Source organism: Antechinus flavipes, chromosome 3, assembly GCF_016432865.1.
Source record: "Antechinus flavipes isolate AdamAnt ecotype Samford, QLD, Australia chromosome 3, AdamAnt_v2, whole genome shotgun sequence".
In the NCBI taxonomy this organism is placed as follows: domain Eukaryota; kingdom Metazoa; phylum Chordata; class Mammalia; order Dasyuromorphia; family Dasyuridae; genus Antechinus; species Antechinus flavipes.
This window is the reverse complement of record NC_067400.1, coordinates 288,025,318-288,036,248: the sequence shown is the minus strand read 5'-3', so window position 1 is coordinate 288,036,248 and position 10,931 is coordinate 288,025,318.

Below are 10,931 nucleotides of genomic sequence, written 5' to 3'. Positions count from 1 at the left end.
AAATATATGTATAAAATTATATATATATATATATATATAATATATATATATATATATATATATATATATATATATATATATATTGTCATAGAGCTATAGTAACATCATTGTCATGTCTTGACCAGTGCTCTACATCTGTGACAAATTCAGACCTGAGTCCCTGGATCAGGGCTTCAGGTTTGAAGTCATCATGTTCTCATCTCTACTCCAGAACCAGGGCTGACACCAGTCTCTGTGCAAAGGTCACAATTGTGCCTCTACCAATAGTTTGCAACCCTATATACACAATACCTTCATGAAGAATAGTCATGGTTATTCCATTATCTGGTGTTCAATTCTTGGTCAAGATAAAAACTATATCATCCCATGGTTTTCAGCTCTGGACCGAAGCCACAGATCAATCATGCAGCATGCTGTTATTTTGGTCAGACTTCTCCATGTCTTTACCCCTAAGCTCCATTGGAATCAAATACTAAATTAAGCACATATGTGGACCATTACCCTCCTAGTATACCTCCAATGATACTAAAACTAAGGACCTATTTGGACTGTTACTTCCATAGTATACCTCTCCCACCCACTGGAATGAGACACCTTATTATACAAGATGGTTATAATGAATATTGCTTCATTTTTTTTTTGAGTTTGAGGTTTGGAAGTGATATTCTTCCTTTACCCCTATTTCTTTTTATCATTTGCCTTGATATTCTAGATTTTTTTTGAAGTAAATTTTGTTTTTAATATTGATAAAGCAATTAAAAGTGTAAATTAATATTTTTGTCTTAGTTTTATTTTATTAGCATAAGTACTCTTTCTGATATTGAAGGTATTTTTTATTTCTTTTAGGATTACTCTTTAATTGAAGCTCTAAGACCTTTGTGACCTTTCAAGAGCCAGATAATTTATACATTATTATTTCGAGTAGGATTTGTCTTTTTAATATTGGTTTTTCTACTTTTTTGTTATTATATGGAAATAGATACTGGTTTCTGAGGATTTATTTTGTAGCCTACAATATTGCTATTGTCTCATCGTGTTTCTGATGATTTTTTTTTTTTGAGATTTTTCCATGACATCAACAAGTAACAGAGATGGTTTAAATCTCTTTACCTCTCTTTATTCCTTTCTTTTGTCTCGTCTTATTGTTATGGCTAACATTTCCAAAATCGGAACAGTAAGGAGACTGAGAATCCTTACAACACACTCCTATTTATTTAAAAAGGTTCTAGTGTTTTTCCATTGCATATATTACTTTCCTTGGTTTTAGAAAAATGCCTTTTATAAAAGGTCCCCCAATCATTGTGAGTGGAGTTGTGAACTGATTCAAACATTCTGGAGAGCATTGGAACCATGTCCAAATGGGTATAAAATTGCACATCTTCTAATCCAGCCATACTATTGTTAGGTCTATATCTCAAAGACATCCAAAAAAAGGAAAAGGACCTATTTGTATAAAAACTATTTTAACAATTCTTTTTGTGGTGGCTAAGAATTAGAAATCAAGGGGATGCCCATAAATTGGGGAATAACTAAACAAGCTGTGATATATAATTGTAACAGAGTGTTATTATGCTATAAGAAATAAGCAGAATGATTTCAGAAAAACTTGAAAAAACTTAAGTGATGAGTAGTAAAGTGAAAAGAACTAGTAGAATGTTGTATATAGTAATAGCAATATTGCTTGAAGAACCACAAATGACTTAGATATACTCAGCAATATAATAATCCAAAATAGTCCCAAAGGATTAATAAATGAAGCATATTATCTGCCTCCAGGGAAAGAATTGATATTTAAATACAGATTGAAGCATGCTATTTTTCACTTTCTGTTTCTTTTATTTTAGTCTTCTTATACAAAATGATTAATATGGAATTTTTTATATAATTGTACATGTATAACCAATATCTAATTGCTTATCTCAGGGAGGGTGATGGAAATATAATTTGGAATTCAAAACTTTAAATAAAAATATTTAAGAATTTTTAAAAGATCCTTTTAATTAGTCTTTGAGGCTTACCTTATATTTCTCTTGGATCTTGCATATCAAATTTTCTATTAAGTTCAGGTCTTACAACAAAACAACAAAACAAAGTGTGCTTGGTTTTTATTTGTGCATCTCTTTATTGCAGTTCACAAATAATGCGCTTTTTACAAATTGAAGGTTCGTGACAACCCTGCATCAAGAAAAAAACTATTTGTGCCATATTTTCAACAGTATGTGTTCACATTGTCATTTATGCCACACTTTGGTAATTCTTGCAATATTTCAAACCTTTTAATTATTATATCTGTTATGATTTTTGATCAGTAGACTTTGATGTTATTATTGTAATAGTTTTAGAGTGCCACAAAGTACACCTGTATAAGATGGTGAACTTAATTGACAAATGTGTTCTGATTACTTCATTGAACTGCTGTTCCCATCTCTCTTCTTCTCCACAGGCCTCCTTATTTCTTGAGAAGCAAAAACATTGGGTTTAGACCATGTAAAAATCTTACAATGGCCTCTAAGTGTTCATGTGAAAGGAAGAGTCAATTAATAGGGCACATTTACTTTCGTCTTATTTTTAAAACTTACATAGCCACCCCAATCTTCAGTATTTACTACCTGTTTAAGTCAGTGTTAGATTAATGGGATTAAAGGGATTTCCATTCTACAGGAATAGTCTTAAAGGGGGTGAGTACAAGTACAAGTTTATTACTGCTCAGAACCTTGATTTCAATAAGACATAAGGGAAAAGGAAAATAAAAGCATAAAGGTAATACACAATCAACAAACTCAGTGGTTTTCATAATATACATACTATAACAAACAACATAAAACATACATCATCACCACTTCGAGGAAGCACCAACATCTAAATTCCTTGGCTGGGAGTATCCATGGTCACAGATATTCAGAGACTTGAATGGAAGGTTAGGCAAGCTATACAGTACTTCTTAGCTGAATTCTAAGTCCCTTTTCAGTGAGGGGTTTTTATAGGCTGAGAACAAAGAAGGTACTACGCTTAGTATTTTCATTTGTACATCACTCTTGAGATGTAGCAGCCTCCCAGGTACAGGATACTCTATCATAAGAACCCCACCAAGGACAATATTTGTTCATTCTTTTAGGAGAACCATGTTTACTCAAAGAACTGACCAGGTTTCCGAGGTAAACATAGACTGCAATAAAGGATCCTCATTAATTAAAGCACAAGAAAGGATGGCCTTCCTTTCTTTATGCTTCCTGGCATTCCATTAATAACTGCAAGCATATTCTCATGTTCTCAGCAAAAAACAAAACAAAACAAAACAAAAGACATGGTTGAGACTCACTTAAAATTCTTACTCTCTAGGATTCTTTACAATCAGTCATCAACACTGAGGCAAGACACTCACTAGCAAAAAGATTATAACTTGCTGAATGAAGGTTCAGATGATGGTTACCAATTTTTAGCAATAAAGTATTAAGGTATGTACATTTTTAAGACATAATACTATTGCATATTTAATAAACTACAGCACAGTATAAGTAACTTTTAGATGCACTGGATAATAAAAAAATTCATATGGCTCACTTTACTATGATATTTATTTACTTTTTTGCAATGGTCCGGTACTGACCTCATCCATGTGCAGCACCACAGTTAGACCTATAGTTATCCCTTCCACACTATCCACTCCTCCTTATCTGGAAAATCGGTATTAGATTTGATCTCCTATCATAAAAGTCTGAATTTTTTCTTTTTCTTTGATTGGTTATTTATCTAGTAAAATTGTGACCTCGCACCTTTCCAAGGTATACTCATATTTGTCCTCTCTTTTTTTCTCTCAGTTATTATTAGATTCTCCCTTTATTTCCTCCCCTTCTTTGTTCTTTTCTGTATTGAAAATTTTTTGTTCCTCTTTTTTCCAAAAATTATTTATCTCATTCTCTTCATTATTTATATTCTTTTCCTATCTACTTCAGACCCTCATTCTCCAATTAACATCTAATCATATGGTCTCTCTTTTCTCTGTATTTTCTGTACATGTCTCTGTTCTATTATATCATATAATCAAAACTTCCAAGCTAATCATTCTAAACTTTTCCTTCTAAATAATTCCTGCCATAGCCTAATAGAGCTTTCTTCCTGGATTTCCCTTTTTCGTTGTGCCTCACTCTCAGAAAAATGTTAATTATTATATATGTCAGAGAAAACATTGATTTGTGGTAGAAGATCCTATCCCTTTGCCCTACTGATCCATATTTCTTCTTGACTGTCTTTCCTTTATTTCCCTCCCAAATCTTCTCCCTATGTTCATGCCCTCCCACTCCTCCAGATGCAAGAAGCCCTAACATGTTCCAACTCTCTTCCAAGGAAAAGTAAGACTATTTTTTAAAGACTTTTTCAAGTATCAAATCCCCAGGCATTCAGTGCAAAGTCTTCATCTGCCTTTGCTCCCAGGATCATTCATCAGTGCATACCCTTCTGCCCTACAAAGTCTCCTCCTCTCCTACTTTACAGTCTTTCTCCCCTCTTCCTCAATCCCTTGTAGGCTCTGAGATCAGAGGTCACTTCTGATTCATTACTAGACCCTGATTTGACCTTGGCAAATATACATTCCCTTCCATCCTTCTACTCCACTTTTCTCCATATTATTTAAAGAAAAATTCTGTGTTCAGGAATTCACTTAAAGAGACAAAATTCAGTAAAATAATTAAAGGGAGTTTATTTTTTAAATGTCAAAACATAATTTGTTGATAAATGAACAGCCCCAGGTATTAGAATTGAAGCAGCTTTTAAATACAACTTTTCATAAGTTAAAAATAAATCTGATCGGTACACATTCAAAAAAGGGGATGGGCCATGTGGTATAGCTCCTCACCCATTGTAACATCATAGGGAAATGTTACAGGAAAGAGCCATGGGATGAAAACTCAAGATGTAGTGGCTCTCAGAAAGGGGTTAGGATCAAAGTGATTGCCTCAGTCTGGCTGATGCTCCTCCAAACAAACTGATGAATCTTACTGGACTGATATGAAGGGGCCAAAAAACTAAGGACTGAGTCACTACACATTTTAATAATTCCCTCTGTGGTGGTAATCATCCATGTGCAGCACCACAATTAGACCTACAGTTATCAATTCCACACTATCCAGTCCCTGTTAATCTGGAAAATCTGTGTTAGATTTTTTGGATCTCCTATCATAGAAGTCTGTTTTTTTTTCTTTTTCTTTTATTGGTTATTTACCTAGTAAAATTGTGATTATTTGGTTATAGACTATATGTAGGTCAATATTAAGTAAAAATACTTTATGAAAAAAACTTTAAAATAAAAATGTAAAAGCTTAAATGAAACAAATTTGAGAATAATGCTTGAACATACTACATATATAACAAAAGACATTTAGAAAAATAACCATTAAAGCTCCTTACTGGTGGTATAGGGCAGTTTCTTTAGCACTGAACATGTGTTCTGGTTCGCTTCAATCAAGTTCTTCAATATTTTAGGAAACTCCCAATCTGTCTCTTCTTGATTGGCAAAAGCTGCCTCTCATGTTACTTTGATACTGCATAAGCTAAACCATTTTTTAAAATTTCAAACCAGCCTTTGCTGTCCTGAAAATCTGTAGTAGTAGACCCTTCATTTTCATATTTCTTTAGATCATTTAAGTGATTTAGCCTTTTTTTTTTGTATGATGTCTACTGGAAAATAACAATTCTTTTTTTTGAATAACAATTCTGCACTCAAAGTTGCACTTTCTGGACAAGATGATGTACATCTTATAGTTTGTGTGAATGCTTTGCAACTGTTGGTGTAGCTGTAGCAATGATTTCACTGTTTTTTTCCTCTTTTTTTCATAATATGCCTTATAGTTGACCCATTAATGCCAATCCTTGATATAAGGGAACTGCAATGGGAAAATAACTGTAATGTACAAGGGATAACTATATCCTCTATAACCTTCTGCAAAGCTTCTTTAACTGTGGATCGCAACCCACATGGGATTGTGTAACAATGTGAAGATCATGAAATTATGATTCATTATCAGTAAATTTTGATTTATGTACCTATTTTATATACCTATATATTTGTGTTGCATAAAAATTTGTCTGGTGAAAAGGGATCATAAATAGGAAAAAATTTTAAGAAGTTCTGCTCTATATGTAACATCCCAATCTCTGTGGGATCTGACTTGGATATTGCTTCTTTGCATCAAAGAAGGTACTATAAACATAAACAGGACAACATTCCTAGGAAAATGCACACCAGCAAATCCATAGAGATTTCTGCATCCTGAAACATATCTATAATGCATAGACTTTGACAATTCAATATAGGGTTCTGCCCATGTTCAAGTGGTAGGGTGCCTACATCTAGCACCTTTTCATCATTGTATCCTTTCACAGGGAGTTAAGACTGTTGATAAGAAAGGCAGCTATACAAAAGGTATATTAACACAACACTATGAGCAAAACATGACTGTCAAATTCCCTTATCCATAGATCTTTCAGGAATATGTTTTCATGCTTCCTTAATTTACTTATGTCCTAACCATGTATTCATTTATATCTAAACTATTTATCCATTTTGACCTTATCTTGATATAATGAGATGTTGGCCCATGTCAAAACACTCAAATTGCTTTCAAGTTTTCCCAACAATTTTTGTCAAATGATGAGTTCTCATCCCAAAAGCTTGGATCTTTGGTTTTACAAGCACTTTATCACTATGGTAATTCACTACCATGTCTTGAATATCCAATCTATCCCGCTGATCCACTATTTTATTTCTTAGCCAATATGATTGTTTTTATGATTATTACTTTGCAATGTAGTTTTGAGATCTGGAACTGCTACACTGCCTATATTCAACTTTTTAAAAAATTGATTCTTTGATATCCTTGACTTTTTAGACTTCCAGATAAATTTTGCTACAATTTTTTCCTAGCTCTATAAAATAATTATTTGGTAGTTTCATTGGTATGGCATTGAATGAGTAAAATAAGTTAGGTAGAATTGTCATTTTTTTCTTTATTGGCTCAGTTTACTCATGAGAAATTAATATTTCTCTTAGATCTGTATTTGTGTGAAAAAGTGTTTTGTAACTGTCTTCAAATAATCCTTGTGTTTGTTTTGACTGGTAGATTCCAAAATATTTTATATTTTCTGCAGCTCTTTTAAATGGAAATTTCTCTTTCAATCTTTTGCTGCTGGATTTTATGGGTAGTATATAGAAATGTTGAAAATTTATGTGGATTTACTTTATGTACTGAACTTTCCTTAAGTTAATTGTTTCAACTCCTGTATGATCTTTGTGACATATTGCTATAATCTCCTTGATATTTAAATTTAATAGAACACTTTCTCTACCTATTTTTTTCAAATATTTAATATAGAATATTGTTTCTTAAATATCTGGTAAAAATTCACTTGTAAATCTTTTTTTCTAGGGATTTTGTTGACTTATCTCTATACACAAACTTTTTCACATAGACATACCAGAAAAAGGTGCCGAGAGTCTAAAACAATATATATTCATTCAGAAGCACTTCAAGCACACATACACACACACAGACACACACAGACTTTCTTGAATCTGATAATTTACTGTTGTATATTTTGAATCCTCCGTGATGTTTTGCTGGGCAAATGACAATGTTCCCTTTTGTTTTGTTTCATTTTGTTTTGCACTCCTTTTCTGTTTTTTTTTTTTTTTAATTTAAAAATTAAAAAAAAAAATCCCCAAAGATGTGAAGCTCATCTGTATCATGTATAGGGTTTACCCAAGTTGGTCATGTAACTTGGGCCAAGCACTAATATGGATAACCAGCATAAACTGAGGGCTAAACAAAGAACAAAGTCTTGGTGACTTAACAAGGTTAAAATTCTATAATGCTATCTTCTTTCAGGCTATCAAAATCATTAACTTAGATGGTATGGTTCTCATGTTGGAAAACTGATTAGATTCTGGCTTAATAAAGCCATTAGTGAAAAGAATCATTTAGTTTGATATAAAAAGCAATGAAAGATGCTTCAGAGTTCAGTTTTAATTTCAAGATAAAAGTTGAACAAGGAACACAGTTCCTTTATTCTTGAAGAGGACCCTGATATCAGGGAAGAAATGCCATGATATGCAAGCAAGACTTAGGTGAGGGAGGCTGTGCAAGGTCACCTGCCTCACTTTTCCCTCCAGACCCATTTGGGTCCAGTGACTAGTTATAAATCAAAATGTCTAGAGATGGCCCTGGATAAAATGGGACACACATACACACACACATATATACATACATACATACATACATATAATTTATATTTACATAGAAGAAATTCTATTCATGAGTGCACCTCTTTTCTTTACTTCCTTGTAAATTGTTCTTTTGTTCTCTTCTGTGCATCTTTTTTACTTTATTCTTTTTTTCCCCCTTTCATTCCCCTCCCCCCAAAGCAGGCTATAGTTAAGACTAATGAACATTTCTGAGCTTTGGTTTCTTCATGCATAAAACATGGAATGACTAGGTGACCTCAAAGGATACCTCCAGTTTTAAATCTACAATTTTTTCATCTGTGTTTTGGTGAGGGAAAGGTTCTTTTTTTTCCATTGTTTCACTTGTATCTTCATCAGAAATGGCTAGTTGATACAGGCTCCAGATTGACAGCAGGGGCTCCATGTGGAATTAAGTAAAGCAGCCTAGTCCTTTTTCCAGCTCAATCAATTCTTCTCAGTTTCCTAGCTAGCAGTTCTATCTGATGGTAACCAAGAAGCCTAATCTTTTCTTGAAAAACAAAAAAGGCCTTGGAAATTATGTCAGGAACATCAGACAGCAATAGGATATTTTCCTTCTCTGTGTTCAATATAATCTTTTCACAGATCAGTGATCATTTAGCATTCCCACTCAGCGTTTTCAGCAACTTTTGACACAGTTCTTGGCCTTTTGGAAAACTGAGCTCATGGCAGCTATTTGGCTTCCAACTTACCTTGGTTAAATGTCAGTTCCAGAGTTTGGTCATCTCCAGGACTAGGTTATATATGTGCTTTATTTTTCTTTAAGCTGGCAGCATGTATGTGGAACTGTGGCTGGAACTGAGCTCAGGTGGTCCCCTGGGGTGGGTGTTTCTCAAAGATTATAAGACAATCTCTGGGAACAGGGAAGGTTCCCCAGGAGCTCCATAGTTCTGAGCTTGTTCTGTGGCTGCTGGGACAGAGAAGGAAGTTCTGGGTTCAGAAAGTGAACACTGTAAAAGGATCTCTGATATGGTCAAGCTGAAATGATGGATGCTCAGTCTGCCTCTTGACTGGCTGATTCTAATTCCCAAGTCAGTCAGACCTCCTCTGGAGAGTAAGAGAGCTGAAGCAAATCAGTCATTAATCATTCCATTTTTCACATTCCCCACTCCTGGCCATCGGAAAGCCTGAGTTGTTCTCCACAGAATACAAACAGCGTTTAATTTATTCACTAAAGTGGTAGGGCACTTCTGGGCCAGAATTAGTCCTAGGCAGTCTCCAAGATAGAGCACCAGAAGGATAGAAATTATTTCAGTGGCCAAGAGGAGGAGATACTGAATGAGATCTCCCACCCTGGAGACAGAGAGCCAGTAAAGACATCATACTACTGGTTTCCAGCAGCCTACTCCCTCAGATGAACAGCACGTGTGGAGAAAGAATCTATGCTGTCCTGGATTTGTTGAGACTTGTTGACATAAAAGTGATATTCCTCATTAACAAAAGTGTACATGTGCCTTTTGGAGGCAAAGATATATATCTAAGACCCATCAATTATGTGAGATTTCTGGGCAGGGAGTTGATTTCACCCTTGGGGTCCCCTACTACCACAGCTATCTGATCATTCATGTTTTCCATCTGACAGGATAGATACCTGAAAACAGGGGTTGGAGCCCTGCCTACCAGGCAGAACTAGGAGTCCAAAGGGTGGGCAAAGCTATATACCATGAATTTAATGCCTCCCCTATAGTGAGCTAAGGTTCCCCAAGGTGAGTCCAGATGATCTAATTTTGCCTTTCTGCATCAAGGTCCCCAATGGCAGGTGGCAAAAAGTCCTAGAGAAGGCGAGACCCAGGAAGAATCTGAGAAAACCAGGCCCTGGATGCTATTGAAGGTCAAGGTGATTTGTTTTCTTTATCTTATCCTAAAATATGGGCTGCTAAGGAAGAAGTCAAATTCCTGCATAGATCAGCTTCTTCAGTAGAAAATGAGACCTTAATCAAAAATTCACCCTTATTTGAAGTGTGTAATAGGAAGCTTCTGGTGCAGATGTAACATTCAGTGCCTTAAAAGGAATTAATATTTCTTACTTTTCACTCTTCAGATATCAGCTCCTAATATTCTTTCCCCAAATTGATCCTCAAATTTCTTTTTCTACTCTAAATTTCCTTTAATAGGACTCTAGACTTGAATTTACATCTAGAAAGGGACAGTTTCCCTAAATTGTCCTACGCTCACATCCAAAATACCTATTGAACATATTCTTTTATCAAAATAAATCTGCTTCTTGACTTCTCTACTTTTTGTATCTCCTCACTCTGTCCCTTGATTTATACATGATATGATTAACCATTTTTGTTAATATAATTCACTAATTTATCTATCTTTTAGTTACCAATACCCTAGTATAGATATCATTTGTCATATAGATTTTTAAGTCTCTCCTAATAATAGTTCTTTCTTATACCAGGTTCTTCATATCTAATCTCGTCTACAAAAAATTACTAAGTCTTCAGAAGTCTTTAGTGATCATCTTAACGGTTTTGAAAATTTCTCCTCTAACACAAAGTGCTTCAATTCTTCCTTTACAAAATAATGTCAGAAATCTTCATTCTGGCATTAATTTCCCAGAGCATTTTGGTCTATATTTCTTCTTAAAAGTCTTTATCACATAACACAGGATAGTTATTTGCTGTCCCTATATGATCATCCCTCCTAGACTGATTCAGAAGATCTGGGG